The sequence below is a fragment of the Phacochoerus africanus genome, chromosome 2, assembly GCF_016906955.1.
Source record: "Phacochoerus africanus isolate WHEZ1 chromosome 2, ROS_Pafr_v1, whole genome shotgun sequence".
NCBI lineage: Eukaryota > Metazoa > Chordata > Mammalia > Artiodactyla > Suidae > Phacochoerus > Phacochoerus africanus.
Window position 1 is genome coordinate 171083360 of NC_062545.1, and position 15369 is coordinate 171098728.

General features: G+C 37.7%; 1 protein-coding gene across 1 annotated transcript in view; it reads left to right on the forward strand.

Annotated features, from left to right (window-relative positions):
- The window catches only part of THSD4 (thrombospondin type 1 domain containing 4), a 549832-nt gene that overhangs the window by 38542 nt on the left and 495921 nt on the right, over positions 1-15369 (forward strand). The window lies entirely within an intron of this gene.

Consider the following 15369-nt stretch of genomic DNA (forward strand, 5'->3'; position numbering starts at 1 on the left):
TGTGTAATTAATATTTCCTTAGAAATGGATGCACGATCCTGGGAAAAACCATAATGGGAAATAGTATATAGAAAAAGAATGTATATATATATATATGTATGACTGAGTCACTTTGCTGTACAGCAGAAATTGCTGTGATCTACTTTAATAATAAAAAAAGTACTAAATGAATGATATAACCTTGAGAGTGTCCCTAAAATTCCTTTCTCCTACCTTGGAACTCCTCACATCTACAGATAAGGAAGTGTAGATGCCTCTGAGAGGAATAGTAGCTCAGCCATTTGTGTGAATGAGTTGATTGGAACCTTTCCTAGAGAGAGTTTTCCTAGGGTAAGTCCAGGAGAGAAGAGAGCCAAGAGTGTGCACACACGTTTGCCTAGATATTCACCTTCTTGGGAGAAGTTCTTGATGTTCTTGTCTGATTAGTTTCATTTCTCATTGGTCTATGGATAATGTTCTGGCTTTGTCTTTCTGAGCCAGATGTGAACCAGTATTGTCTTGTATCCCCCATTAGAATGTCAGCTCTGTGAAAATGGGATCTTACCTGTCTTGTTCGCTGTCACATTTCAAGACCCTGGAATATAGCTTTGCATATTATAGGTGCTCAATGAAATACTTGTTGAGTGACTAACTGATCGAATGAATAGAAAACCTGGCCAAGATCTAAGCATCATTGTGCTGGAATCACTTGGCAATATACACCCCTCTTACTCCACTGCATCACCCCCATTCATAATTTCAAGAGTCAGCAAGAAAAACTACGATAGGTTATGTCCTCCTAAGATTCATTTTTTAAAACCTAACCCCCAATGTGATTGTGTTTGGAGGTGAGATCCTTGGGAGGTGATTCAGAAATGGAGTAGAGTCCTCATGAATGGGATCTGTGCCCTTGTTAGCCTATGGGAGAGCTTGCTGCCCTGCCGTGTGAGGATACAGTAAGTCTGCATCATGGAGGCTGGCATTGCGTTGGCATCTGATCTTAGACTTGTGGCCACCCAAACTGTGAGAAGTCAGTTTCTGTTGTTTATAAGCCACTCAGTCTATGATACTTTGTTTTACCAGCCCAAACTGCCTAAGACAAAAACTGGCACTGAGAAGTGGAGGTGCTGCTATAATAAATAGCCGTAATGTGGAAGTGGCTTTGGAACTGGGTAGTGGGTAGAGGCTGGAGGAGTTTTGAGGTGCACACTAGGAAAAGCCTACATTGCCATAAATGGACTTTGAAAGGCGATTCTGGTGAGAGGTCAGAATGAGAAGAGGAGAGATGTAGAGAAAGCCTCCATCTTTCTAGAGAATACCTAAGTCATCTGAAGCAGAATGTTGATAGAAATATGGAGTTAAAGGCCATTCTGATGGGTCTCAGATGGAAATGAGGAGCATGTTTTTGGAAACTGGAGGAAAGGCCATGCTTCTTAAAAAGTGGTAGAGAACTTGACTCATTTGTGTTTTGGTGTTTTGCGGCAGGTAGAATGTGCCAGCGATGAAATTAGATGTTTAGCAAAAGCAATCTCTAAGCAGAATGTTGAAGGAGGGGCTTGATTTCTCTAGACCACTCAAATGCAAGAAGAGAAATGACTTAGAGATAGAATTGTTCACTGGAAAGGAAGCAGAACATAGAAAATCTTCAGCCTATTCATATTGAAAAGAATGGAAAGCCTGTCCAGGAAAGAACTCCAAGGGTGTGGTCAAGAGACCATCTGATAAGGTGATGAGTCAGCCAGCTTGACAGAAACCAGGAGCTATTTATTGTCCAAGACAATGGAAGAATGCAAAGGGGATGCTGACTGTGCCTTCCAGACCTGGCTCACCTTGACACCACCTCACTTGGCAGTCTTCACTCCCGACACATGCTGAGCTCCTTGGCTGCCCCAGGAGCTGCTCCAATTGAGATGTGAGCCATGCCCAGCAGGACCTTGGGAGCATGGCTGCCTCCACCCAGATTTCAAGGGACAAGGCTGAGCCCAGGTTCCAGGACTCCAGCCCTGGAGAACCACAGTGGGGCAGGGCAATCTGGAGCTTTGGGGCCCCAACCCCTGCCTTGCAAAGCTGCAGGCAGGACCATGGGCCCAGTGGGCCTGGAAGGCAGAGCACTGAGCCAAAGAGGATAATTCTTAATCTTTAGGGAATTTTCTCAGTTGGGTTTTGGACTTTCTTCTTCCCTCTTTCTCCCATTTGGAATGGGAGTGTCTGTCCTGTGCCTGTCTTGCTCTTGTATCTTAGAAGCACATAGCATGTTTGATTTCACATAGTCATAGCCGGAGAGCAGTTTGCTTCAGGATGAATCATACCTGGAGTCTCACCTATATCTGATTCAGATGATGTTTAGATGAGACTTTGGACCTAGACTTTAATATTGATGCTGGAACCAGTTAAGACTTACAAGGCTCTCGGGGACAGAACGAATGTATTTTACATGCAAGAAGGTTGTGGATTTGGGGGTGCCGAGGTGGCATGCTATAGACTGTGTCCCCCCAGATTCAAATGTTGTAGCTTAATCCCCAATGTGATGGTATTTGGAGGCAGGGCCTTTGGGAGGTGATTAGGTCGTGAGGGGCTAAATGCCCTTATAAAAAGGTCCCAGAGGGATCTCTTGCCTCTTTTGTTGTGTGAGGACATAGAGAGAAGATTGCTGCTGATGAACCAGGAAACAGGTTCTCCCCAGACACCAGATCCACCAGTTCCTTAATAATGCACATCTCAGACTTCAGGACTGATAGCTGAATCTATCTACCACTTGATCTTTTTTTTTTTATATTATTTAAATAGGCCCTTATGCCTGGAATTATTTTATAGTCAATTCACTTCCTAATAGTTGAATCTATCTACCACTTGATCTTTTTTTGATATTATTTAAATAGGCCCTTATACCTGGAATTATTTTATAGTCAATTCACTTCTTAATTTTTCAAGTTAGCCTGAACGATATATATGAAATCTGAACAAAACATTCATGAAAAGATATTGCCTCTGTATTCCTTAAAGAAAATATTTGTTCTGAGAAATTTTAAAAACTGTTTTATGAATTACTTTAGAATATTCAGGTTTAAAATTGAGCAGAAAGTTCCATATCTTGATGTATGATACCTCCTTGTCAAAGTATTGTTAAGAACTTTTCAGTAGAGAGGCGGATAGATTGAAAAAATTTTTTTCAGAAGTTCCCTGGTGGCCTAGCTATTAAAGATCCAACGTTGTCACTGCTGTGGCTCTGGTTCAATCCCAGGCCTGGGAACTTTTGTATGCTGTGGGTGTGGCCAAAAAAAATTTTTTTTAGAATCATTTACAGATCCCTTTACTTGGAAAACATACATTTTAGGGCAGTTCTCAAATATAATCATGTGCATTTTAACTGCCAGGGTCATTGTCACTTGCCCTAGAGAAGAAAGTTTTCACTGTTTTGTGATCAGTTTCTTTTTGATGTTTCATTGGAGCTCTGTGGAGCTGTGGCTGTCCTCCTGCCTGGCTCTATCTTCAAAATCCTGGAGCAGAAGCAGTACTGGCAATAGTGGCATCTGTTCATTTCTGCAACATAAGATGTAAGGAGATACTTATTAAAACAGGGGTTGGAAACTTTTTTCTATAAAGGACCAGTTGTGAATATTTTTAGCTTTCTAGGCTGCAAAGTTTCTGTCATAACTCGTCAACTGTGCTTTTATAGCACCAAGTTAGCCGTAGATAATATGTAAATAAATGTACGGGCTGTCGTCCAATAAAACTTTATTTACAAAAACACGTGGTCAGCTGGATTTGGCCCATAGCCCACAATTTGCCAGCTGCTGCTCTAAGGTCAGAATAGAATGGAGTTAACTGCAATCATGGTGTATGTTTTGGAATTTGAAGTTGGAAATTATCTCCTCCTAGGGTGTTAAGGAGCACAAAGGATTTGAGGAAAAAAGTATATTTTTTCATTAAAATGTAAGACATGATAGCTATCAAATTGTTTTCCTTACTTGGATAAATCATAATTGAATTCCTGCTGACTGACTGTTTTGTGGCAACATCCACTCCCAAGCTGTAGCAGAGAGCAGCAGCAAGAATTAGAAAACCTTTTATGGTAAATTCTTAAGGGACAGCATTACTAATTTGTGCATACTGCAGTTTAGTATGCATATGAAAACTGCCTTCTGAAAGACATCTCTTTTTCTTTCTCATTACTATAGCTTTTCCAACTTTAGCATATGGAAGCGTTTCTACAGTGTAAGTTATTCTGAGGAAAAGACATAATTTGTAAATGCTGTCAAGTAAACTATGCATTTCTAAACGCTGCTTGGGTGACCCGATATGTTTCTTTAAAAAGTGTCCCATGATAGTGCAGGAAAAGAGGAATCTGGTGCAGAGTGTAGGTAGCTCTTTTGAGATATTTCTCTCCAGAAGTCTTCCTCTTGCTCCTACAACACGAATGGCATCACAAAGGATTGCTCACCCTCTGTTCTTGGTAGTTATTTAATGACACTTGGCAAATGATTATATTTTTAAAACTCTCTGTGACTTCATTTGCAGATAAGGTAAGACGGAGAGTGGAAAAAACTTGACCAAGACTTTAATAAAAACCATACGTTATTAGTAAGGGAAAATATGTAGATTGTAGGAAGGTTTTAAGTTAATGAAACTGTTCTGTCTGCCCAACAGACATTCACTGAGCAAGTTGCTTTATAAATTACAATGTGTATGGTCAGCATAATCTATTTAGGAAAGAATCATGAAACATCATATATTATTTCTAAAAGTGGGAAAACATACATATACTTTAATCACAACTGCGGAATTTAAAATTTGGCCACAAATGAACCCATGAACCCATAGCTCTTTTTTTTTTTTTGAGTTTACTTTTTAGTTAAAAGTGTGCATGTTTATTATAGAGAATTTAGAAAATTAAAAACTAGAAGAAGAAAATGAAAACTCACTTCTAGGGCCACCAGCCAAAGAGAAGTACTCTTCAATCTGTTATTTATAGAAACTTTAAAACAAAAAGAACACAGACACTACAGAATGAAGTAAGGGTGAAGTATATTTGTTGTGATAACTGATTAGAAGTCACCATGTAAACAGCAGGGGACCTTGTAATGGGTTTAGAGCCTACTATTACTATGTGCAGCCATTGAATTCATTTTATATATTTATTTTTTATTAAAGTATAGTTGATTTACAGTGTTGTGCCAATATCTGCTGTATAGCAGAGTGACTCAGTTTTACATATATAAACACACACATATATATGCATTCTTTGTATATATATTATTTTTCATTGTGATCTATTCTAGGAGATTGGATATAGTGCCCTGTGCTATATACTAGGGCCTTATTATTTATCCATTCTGTGTGTAATAGTTAGTGTCTACTAACCCCAGACTCCCAGTCCATCCCACTCCTTCCCCCTCCCCGTTTGCAATTGCATGTCTTCTCTCCATGTCCGTGAATCTGTCACAGTTTTGTAGATAGGTTCATTTGTGACCAAATTTTAAATTCCGCATATAAGTGATATGTGGTGTTTGTCTTTCTCTTTTGACGTACTGCACTTAGTATGATAATCTCTAGTTGCATCCATGTTTCTGTGAATGGCATTATTTCATTCTTTTTTTGTGGCTGAGTAGTATTCTATTATATGTATTACCATATCTTCTTAATCCATTCATCTGTCAATGGACATTAGGTTATTTCCATGCCTTGGCTTTGTGAATAGTGTACAACCATTGACTTCAGATTGCCTCTTGACAATGTCCTACAATTGGATATTGAACAGAAAGCCTGTAGAAGGGAAAAAAGAATTTTTAGGTAACATAGAACTTCTTGTATCATTGCTGCTGTATTCAAGAAGAAGGGAAAAATCTGTAATGTTTCCAGAAGAAAATATATGAAAATATCCTGGTTATTTGGGGTAGGAAAGGATTTTCTAACATACCAAAAGTACTAACCATAAAAGAATTGGATTGCATTGAAATCAAGGACTTTTGTTTATCAAAATATACAATAAAGAGTGAAAACATAAGCCATAGACAGGGTGAAGATATTCATAATAATATATTTGACAAAAGATTCATACTCAGAGTATATGAAGAAACTCTACTAATCATTAAGAAAAAGTAGAGAAGTTCAATTTTAAAATGAGTAAAAGACTAACCACACTTGATGTAAGAGGATATTGTAATGGCCAGTAAGCAAATGAAAAGATGCTCAATTAAAATCATTAATTAAATTAATCATTAGTCATTAGGGAAATATAGGTTAAAATGAGACACCACCAGAATGGCTTGGAAGGAAAAACACTGACAGGAACGAGTGCTGATGAGGATGTGGAGCACCTGAAACTTTCATACATTGCTTGTAGGAGTTTAAATCATAAACCCCTTCGGAAAACTATTTGGCAGCATATCTTAAAGCTAAACATAGGCTTATTTTACAGCTTGACCGTTCTATTCCTAGTTGTTTACCCAAGAGAAACGAGTGCAGGTATAACCAAAACGTGCTCATAAAAATGTTCATACAAGTTTACTTATAGTAACTCAAAATTGGAAATAATCCAAAAGTTTATCAACAAGAGAATAGATAGATACATTATATTATATATATACAAGGTAACATGGACAACAATTAAAAAAGAGACTTCTGTTTCCAGCCAAGATGGAACAACTGGGATTGGATTTGGCCTCTTGTCTAGAATAAGAGCAAAAATGGTCAAGATGGAGCAACAGGGGCCAGATTTCCCCTAATTCTCTCACCTGAAACAACCAAATGAAAAGAAAAGCAGACAACATATATAAAACAATATTTTCCAGAAAACTGGACATCAGGCAACAAAAGACAGTGATCCCTCAGAGATTAGAAACAAAGGAGTTAAATGCTAAAATTTCCTTATCTCAGTCGCTTGAGGAAATTTCCTATCCTCGTAGTGGGAGCAGGAAATGAGAATCCAGGCAGATCCTTTTGGACTCCTTGAGTTAAGGAGATGGACTTGACAGTCCATTGAGACCAGGCTTGTGAGAGTCTGCAGGGCAGAGTACCTGAGAAGAGAGCTACACAGAGGGAGGACTACAGGAGATCTGCAGGACTTTCTCCTCAAGGACACAGCACAGCACTGATCAACTCATGTGAGTGAGGAAATAGCCTGAGGCCAAAAAAGACATATTACATCTACAGAAACCAAGATAAGGATGGCAATAGATTCTTGTCTGCTCTTTCTTGTACAAATGAAGCAATATCTTTAAAGTACTGAAAGAAAAAAGCTGTCAACCTAGAATTCTATACCCAGAAAAAAAACATCTTTCAAAAATGAAAGTAAGGACTTGTTCAGGCATGAAAATGCTGTACCACACCTGTACCATGGGAATTGTTAAATGAAATTCTTTGCACAGAAGGAATAGGATATCAGATAGAAATATATATCACATAAAAATGAAATGCACTGGAAATGATAACTATATGGATAAATATATAGGGTTTTAAAAGTTTACTTAAATCTCTTTTAAATATCGATTTTTTAAATGAAAATAATATAATGAGGGTTTGGAGTTTATAACATATGTATAAGTAAAATGTATAGCAACAGTAGTGTAAATGCCAGAGAAGGATAAATGGAAGTATAGCATTATAGGGTTCTTTTTTTTTTTTTGTCTTTTGTCTTTTCTAAGGTCACTCCCGTGGCGTATGGAGGTTCCCAGGCTAGGGGTCAAATCAGAGCTGTAGCCACCGGCCTACGCCAGAGCCACAGCAACATGGGATCCAAGCCGCATCTGCAACCTACACCACAGCTCACGGCAACGCCAGGCCAGGGATCGAACCCTCAACCTCATGGTTCCTAGTCGAATTTGTTAACCATTGCGCCGCGACGGGAACTCCTATAAGGTTCTTACATGTAAAACAGTGTCATATTACTTGAAGTTATATTGTGCTAAGTTAAAAGTGTATACTCTAAAATATACCCTAAATATAACCATTAAAGTAATGCAACAAAGAATTTAGCTCACAAGCTCAAAAAGGAAATAAAATGGAATCATAACAATACTCAGATATTTCAAAAAAGACAGAAATAGAGGGAAAATATATCAAAGAATAGATGGGATAACTAGAAAACAAATAACAAGATGGTAGCCATAATACAAATATACAAATAATCACAAAAACACCTCAACTAAGGCAGAGTTTGACAAGTTGGATACAAGAAAACAAGATACTGAACTGTGTGCTGTCTACAGGAAACACAAACATAAAGACGCAAATTAGGTTAAAAGTAGAATGATAGAGGAAGATATCCCATGTTACCACCAGTCGAAAGAAAGCTGGAGGGAGTCCATTAATATCAGATAAAGTAGATTTCAGAGCAAAGGTTATTTTCAAGGATAAAGAGTCATTTCATAAAGATAAAGAAGTCAGTTCATCAGAGGACATAACAACCTAAACACCTATGTACCCAATCGGAGAGCTTCAAATAACTGAAGGAAAATCTGATATAACTGCAAGGAGAAGCAGATACATCCACAATTACTGCCCGAGATTTCAATATGTCTTTCCTGATCTTGATAGAGCACACAGACAGAACAATCAGTAAGAATGTGGAAGATTTGGCTGTGACTATCAAGCAGCTTGACCTAATGAACATTTGGAGAACATTCCCCCAAACAAAATCAGATACGTATTCTTTTCAGGTGCTTGAAGACAGATAATATTTGAAGCCATAAAACAAATCTCAGCAGATAGGATTCAAGTCATCTACCATTTGTTCTTTGATCATAATGCAGTTAATTTAGCAATCAATGACAAAGAAATCTGGAGAATTTCCAAATATTTGGAAATGAAATAAAACACTTCTCAATGATCTATGAGTCAAAGAGGAGGTGAAAGAGAAATGAGAAAGTACCTTGACTTGAATCAAATTGAAAGCACAAGATGTTAGAAATTGTGGGATGCTGCTGAAACAGTCATGCAGGGGAAAATTTATATAACTAGATACCTATAAAGACAAAAAAGGTATCAAATCAGCGACCTCAGTTTCCTCCATAAGCAACTAGAGAAAGAAGAGCGATTAAAGTCAAAGTAAGAAAAAAGGAAATAATAAAGATCAAAGAAGAAATCTATAAAGTAGAAACAGGGAAACTGTAAAGAGAACCATTTAATCCAAAAATTGTTTCTTTGAAAAGGTCAGTAGAATGGATAAATCTTGAACCTAGAGTCATCAGAGAAAAAAATATGAAAACACGAATTGTCATAATCAGAGACAGTGGTAACATCACCACAGATTCTGTAGATATTAACAGAATAAGCAAATATTATGACTACTCTATTCAATGACTTAGATGAAAAAGACAAATCATTTAAAAGATTCAGACTACCAAAGCTCACTCAAGAAAAAAAATAAAGTAAAATATTTCTACATTTATTAAAGAAATGGAATTGGTACTTTAAAACCTTCCTGCAAAAGAAAGACTCCAGGTCCTCTTCACTTTACCGATGAATTCTTACAAACATTTAAGGAAGAAATGATACTAATTTTACACAAGCTCTTCCAGAAAATTGAAGAGGAAGAAAACTTCCCAACTCATCCTGTGAGGCCAGCATTACATACCAAAGCCAAATAAAAGTATTACAAGGTAAGAAAACTATAGGTGACTGTTCATCATGAACATGGATACAAAAATTCTAAATACAATTTTGGCAAATTAAATCCAACATCCAACATCCTGAAGAAGTGGGCTTTATTCCAGGGATACAAGTTTGGTTCAATATTTAAAAATGAGTTGATACTCTTCATCATATTAACAGAAAAAAAAAAAAAAAGAAAAGAAAAGCTATATGGCTACTTCATTAAAGGCAGAAAAGTTTTAATGATACCTGACATCCATTCCTAATAAAACTCTCACAAAGCAGGAATGAAAAGAAACTTGCTTTACCCTGATAAAGAACATCAACTAAAAACCTATAGCTAACCATACTTAATGGTGAAAGACCAAATGCTCTCCTTATAAACCAACAAAAAAGACAAGGATGTTTCATCTTACCTGTTCTCTTCTACCTTGTACTGGAATGTCTGCTCATATAGTCAGTCAAAGAAAAGAAATAAAATGTATCCAGCTTGGAAAGGAGAAAGTAAAATTGTCTTCATTTTCAGACAGCAAAATTGTCTGTAGGAAATCTGATGAAATCTTAAAAAAAGACTATTAGAATAAGTGCATTTATCTAAGTTATTGGATATAAGGTCAATATGCAAAGAATCAATCATATTTCTATTGATTTACCAATGAATAATAGAACAATTAAATTTAAAAATATCATTTACAATAGCATGAAAAACATGAAATACCTTGGGGTAAATTTAGCAAAAGATGTAAAAGACCTGTACACTTAAACATTGTTGAGAGAAATTAAAGAAGACAAATAGATGGAGAAATATATACCATGTTTGTAAGCAAGAAACTCATCATCATTAAAATAAACATTCTCTCTAAATTGATCTATAGATTTAACACAGTTCCAATAAAATTCCTAGCAGACTTTTTGCAAAAATTAACAAACTGATGAAAAATATTTATGAATAACTAAAACAAATTTCAAAAAAAGAACAAAATTCCAAGAGTTACGCTACCTAATGTTTACATTATTCTAAAACTTTGTAATAAAGATATGTTATTGGCATCAAGGTAGATAAACAGATAGTAGAACAGAATAGAGTACAGAAATAAACTCACTAAAATATGGGCAACTGATTTTTGACATAAGTGCAAAGGTTATTCAGTGGGAAAAGGATAATCTTTCAGCAAATAATCTTGTGACAATTGGATAGCTACATGTAAAAGAGTGAGTTTCATACCTTGCACAATATGCAGAAATTAATTCAAAATTGATCATAAATCTAAATGTAAAACCTAAATCATTAAACTTTCTAGAAGAAAATAAAGGAGAAAATATTTGTGATTGGCCTAGCCGAGTTTTTTAGACACATCAAACTCATGAGCCATCAAAGAGTTGATTGATTGAATTTTATAAGAACTACTAACTTTTGTTTTAGGACACTCTAAAGAGAATGAGAGGACAAGCCAGAACCTGAGAGAAAATATTTACAAAGCATATATGGATAAAGGACTTGCATCTAGAATATATAAGGAACACTCAAAACCTAATCATAAGGAAAAACAACCTGATACAAGAGTAAGCAAAAGAGTTGAAATGATGCATCACCAAAGAAGATACCTGGCTGGCAAATAAGCTCAGGAAAAGATGCTCAGCGTCATTAGTCATTAGGGAAATACAAATTAAAACCACAGTGAGGGATGACTGCACACCTACTAGAGTAACTAAACTTTAAAAGACTGATCCTACCAAGTGCTGATGGTGATGTGGAGGAATCGCTTCCCTCACAGGCTGTTGGTGGGACTATACAAATGGTAAACTACCCTGGAAAACAGTCTGGCAGTTTAAAAAGCTCACACATATACCTATCTAATAATCCAGAATTTACTCAAGAGAAAAAGAAATCCATGCATAGACTTGTACATGACTGTAGATCCATACATAGACTTGAACATGACTATTCATAGCAGCTTTATTTGTTGTAAACTGGAAACAATCCAAATGTTCATCAGCAGATAAGTGAATAAACAAACTGGGGCTTCTCCATACAGAGAAATGCTTCTCGGCATTAAAAAGAACTGTTGATAACATGCTACAATGTGGATGACTCTCAAAATAATTATGGTGAGTGGAAGAATCTCTACAAAAAAGTGGACGTGCTGTATTAATCCATTTATATAAACTTCTAGGAAAGATGATCTGATCTATAATGACAGAAAGCATATTGGTGTTTGTGGGGGATGGAGAAGGGGAGGAAGGGAGAAGGACTAAGGAGTACAAACAAACCTTTGGGGTGATGGCTGTGTGCATTATCCTGATGATGGTGATGGTTTCGTGGGTGAATACACATGAGCAAACTTATCAAGTTGTACACTCCAAATATGCATAATTGATTGTGTGTCAGTTACACTTCAGTAAAAATGTTAAAAACAAGCTACTCGTGTAAGCAACAACTGAATGAATGGCACATGAATTCATTCACTGAATTCATTGAATGCGTTTTTTCTTACTGACTCTAAGAAGCCAGGTGAAAAGTACCTACAGTGTGAGTCCATTTGCATTTGTTTCAAGAACAGGCACAGCTAATACGTGGTGAAAATAAAATTAGAATAGTGGATACCTGTGGGGGCAGAGGGTGGGACTGACTGATAAGGGGCATGAGGAAACATTCCAGAATGTTGGAAATATTCTCAATCTTGGCCTTGGTGCTGGTTGTTTAGGTCTTAAAAGTGTAAGGAGTCGTGCTCTTACCATGAGCATACTTTCTGCACTTCCTGCATCTTATTCCTCAGTAAAGAAAAGGAGCGAGAAAACAACGCAGTGCATTAAATGCCAGTACTGAAATGGCAGTGAAAGTCTTTGGAGCAGTGTGGGATTGTCCTTTGAGAGTTACCAGGAAACAAAGATGCTCTTCAAAGAACAGCAGAAGGCGTGTTCTCATTAGTAAGTGTCCAGCCACAGAACCCTTGCAGGATTAGAAGCTGACTCTAAAGCAGGCACTGTGTCTTTTCCAGCTGGTATTTGTCAGGCCTTCTGTTTCTAATGGCATAAATGTAACTGACTGCTTCTGAAAAATTAAGAGTATTTCTACTTATGAGAAATAAAGAAATTAAAGTCAAAAGACCTTATTAAGGCCTGGGAAGAATGTCAATGTTTGTTAATTCATGCTGTGCCAAATCTCTTAGATTCAAATCCAATGGCCGAAAAATCAAATTTGCTACTATTACAAATGAAACAGCAATCTTAGGACTGTGTTTGGAAAGCCCTTTACAACGTAGCAGAAGGAGAACCTCTACAGCTTTTAGTTTGGGCAGAATGGGGCTTTCCAGACCTCTTAGCCTTTTTCTGGGTAAGGGCCAGGATTCCCTACCAGATCTCTGATTTTTTTCTTTCTTTTTTTTTCCTTTTTTTTTTTTTTCTTCTGAGTGTGCTTTTTGCCCATGGGTAGATGGCACAAAGTCACATTGGCCAATGCTTGCCAGCTTCCCCAACTGCACACAGAATCTGCCTGCCCAGCCCTTTGAGATCTCTTTGCCTTCTCCAGCCTTAGCTGACTTAACTTGGATTGGTTTTCCATCCTCCCAGCCTTGTGTATCTGTCAGGTTCCTCCTGTGGAGGGGCTGTGGTCCCATTTTTTAATCCTTGTCTGCTTCAGATCCCTCCTTCCCTGGATTATGAAAGGAGTTCTTGGGAGTTCCCTTCGTGGTGCAGTGGAAACAATCCAACTAGGAACCATGAAGTTGCAGGTTCGATCCCTGGCCTTGCTCAGTGGGTTAAGGATCCAGCATTGCATGATCTGTGGTGTAGGTTGCAGACGTGGCTTGGATCTGGCATTGCTGTGGCTGTGGTGTAGGCCGGCAGCAACAGCTCCTATTGGACCCCTAGCCTGGGAACCTCCGTATGCTGCGGGTGTGGCCCTAAAAAGACAAAAAGACAAAAAAGAAAAAAAAAAAAAAGAGTTCTTATCTGGTGGGAAAGTTCCAAATCAAGAAATGACACATGGAAGGCCTAGAAAAACTCAGGTCACATGTTTTATTTGCGGAAGTCTTTGAAGATGCTGAGGGACCATCACAGAAAGCAGACAGCAGGAGTAACTAAGCTGGGCAAACTGAGGCCACCACCCGACATTTTTAATGGCAAAAATGACAGCCATCGAGTTTTGAGTGTCCCTTCCCTATGACACCCTCTGCCCTGATTTCTTTAAAAACCTATTTTTTGTATTTAATTCCTAGAAGTTCAGGGGCAAAAAAATATATTTTCTATATCATGAATATTTCTTTTGTTCCAAGTAGTTTTCCTGCTTCACAGAAACACCCATAACCCAAGTTTATAAATTCCTTCCTTTGGAAGTTTATAGTTCCATTTGTAACTGTTTTTAAAAATAAATACATTATAAATTTGTTATTATTGTCTGAACAAACTCTACTCTCACACCCATATCTCAAATGTGATCTTACTACAAACAAGTTATACAGAATAGAGTTTGTGTGTTTGACCCTAACAAAGTGACTTTGGTACTATAAATAGTTATAAGAAAAAATGAGTATTCTATGTACTTAAATTTTTTCTTGAAATTTCCATTCCCTCCCACACTTATACACACAAAACCCAAACCATAAAAAGGTGTTTTTAAAATAACTTCTCAATTCCCCACTATGTTATGTTTCCAGGCCAGATTACAGTTAAAACAAGGTTTTGACAGAGAGAATAACTGATCACTTAGGTCACAAATCATGGTCTTTGGAAAAGAAAATGAACAGTGCAGTCTCAAGGCCACTGTCCTTGTGTGTATGTCAGTGGTCCCCCTTTTCCTCCAGGGATGATGTTATCTGATTCCAAATGATGCAGGAATTTGGCAAGCAGGGTCTTTACATGCCAGCCAGCTTCCATCCTCCACAGGATGCTCACTCCTTGGTTAGTTTGCGGAATTAGAGGAGAAGTCTATGGCCTTTTGTTCCAAATTTTATTCTGCTTGTATTGCTGCTCTTATATAATGAATGCCTGTTTTTACTAATGGCCAAGTTCTCTTTTTTTTTTTTTTCCCATTCACTCATCAGTCACTTATCAAGTGCCTACTCTCTGAACTTGAACTCTGAAGCCAGGCTGCCTAGTTGATGCCTGGTTCTGCTGCGTACTAATTCTAGACCTTGGGCAAGGTCCATTGCCTCAGTTTTGTCATGTGTCAAATGGGGATAAGAAGAACACCTATTGCGTGGTTTGTTTGGAGGATTATGTGAGTTATATATAAAGAGTTTAGGATGTCACCTGATCCAGTAAATACGATGTAAGTGCTGCTGTCGTTGTTTGCTGTTGTTATCAGGACAAATGCCAGCTTTGAGCTACATGCTGCATACCAAGACAGGCTACTTCTTGAGGAGCTTCTCTTCTAATGTCATGGGCATGATTTCTACCCAAGCCTGATTTATCTAGACCAGAGTTTCTCAGCCTTGGCACTATTGCTAAACTACTGGGTCAGATAATTCTCTGAGGTGGGACCATCCTGTGCATTTTCCCAAGTCTAGCAGCATCTCTGGTCTCTACTGTAGATGCGAGTAAGATGCTCCTCCAGTTGTGACAAACAAAAATGTCTCCAGACATTGTCAAACGTCCCCTGGGGTCAAAATTGCCTGCAGGGTAAATCTTTAGATGGGTAAATCTTCCTGCAGAGGCAGCCCTGAGGCTCCCCTTGCTTTCTAGGAAGGCCCCTGTTTACATGTAGTTGTCCCCTCCCTGAGCTTGTTTTTGAAGATGGTATGTGTTACGAGTGCCTCTTAGGAACCATAGGGACAGTTCTTCTGTAACTACTGAGTCCTC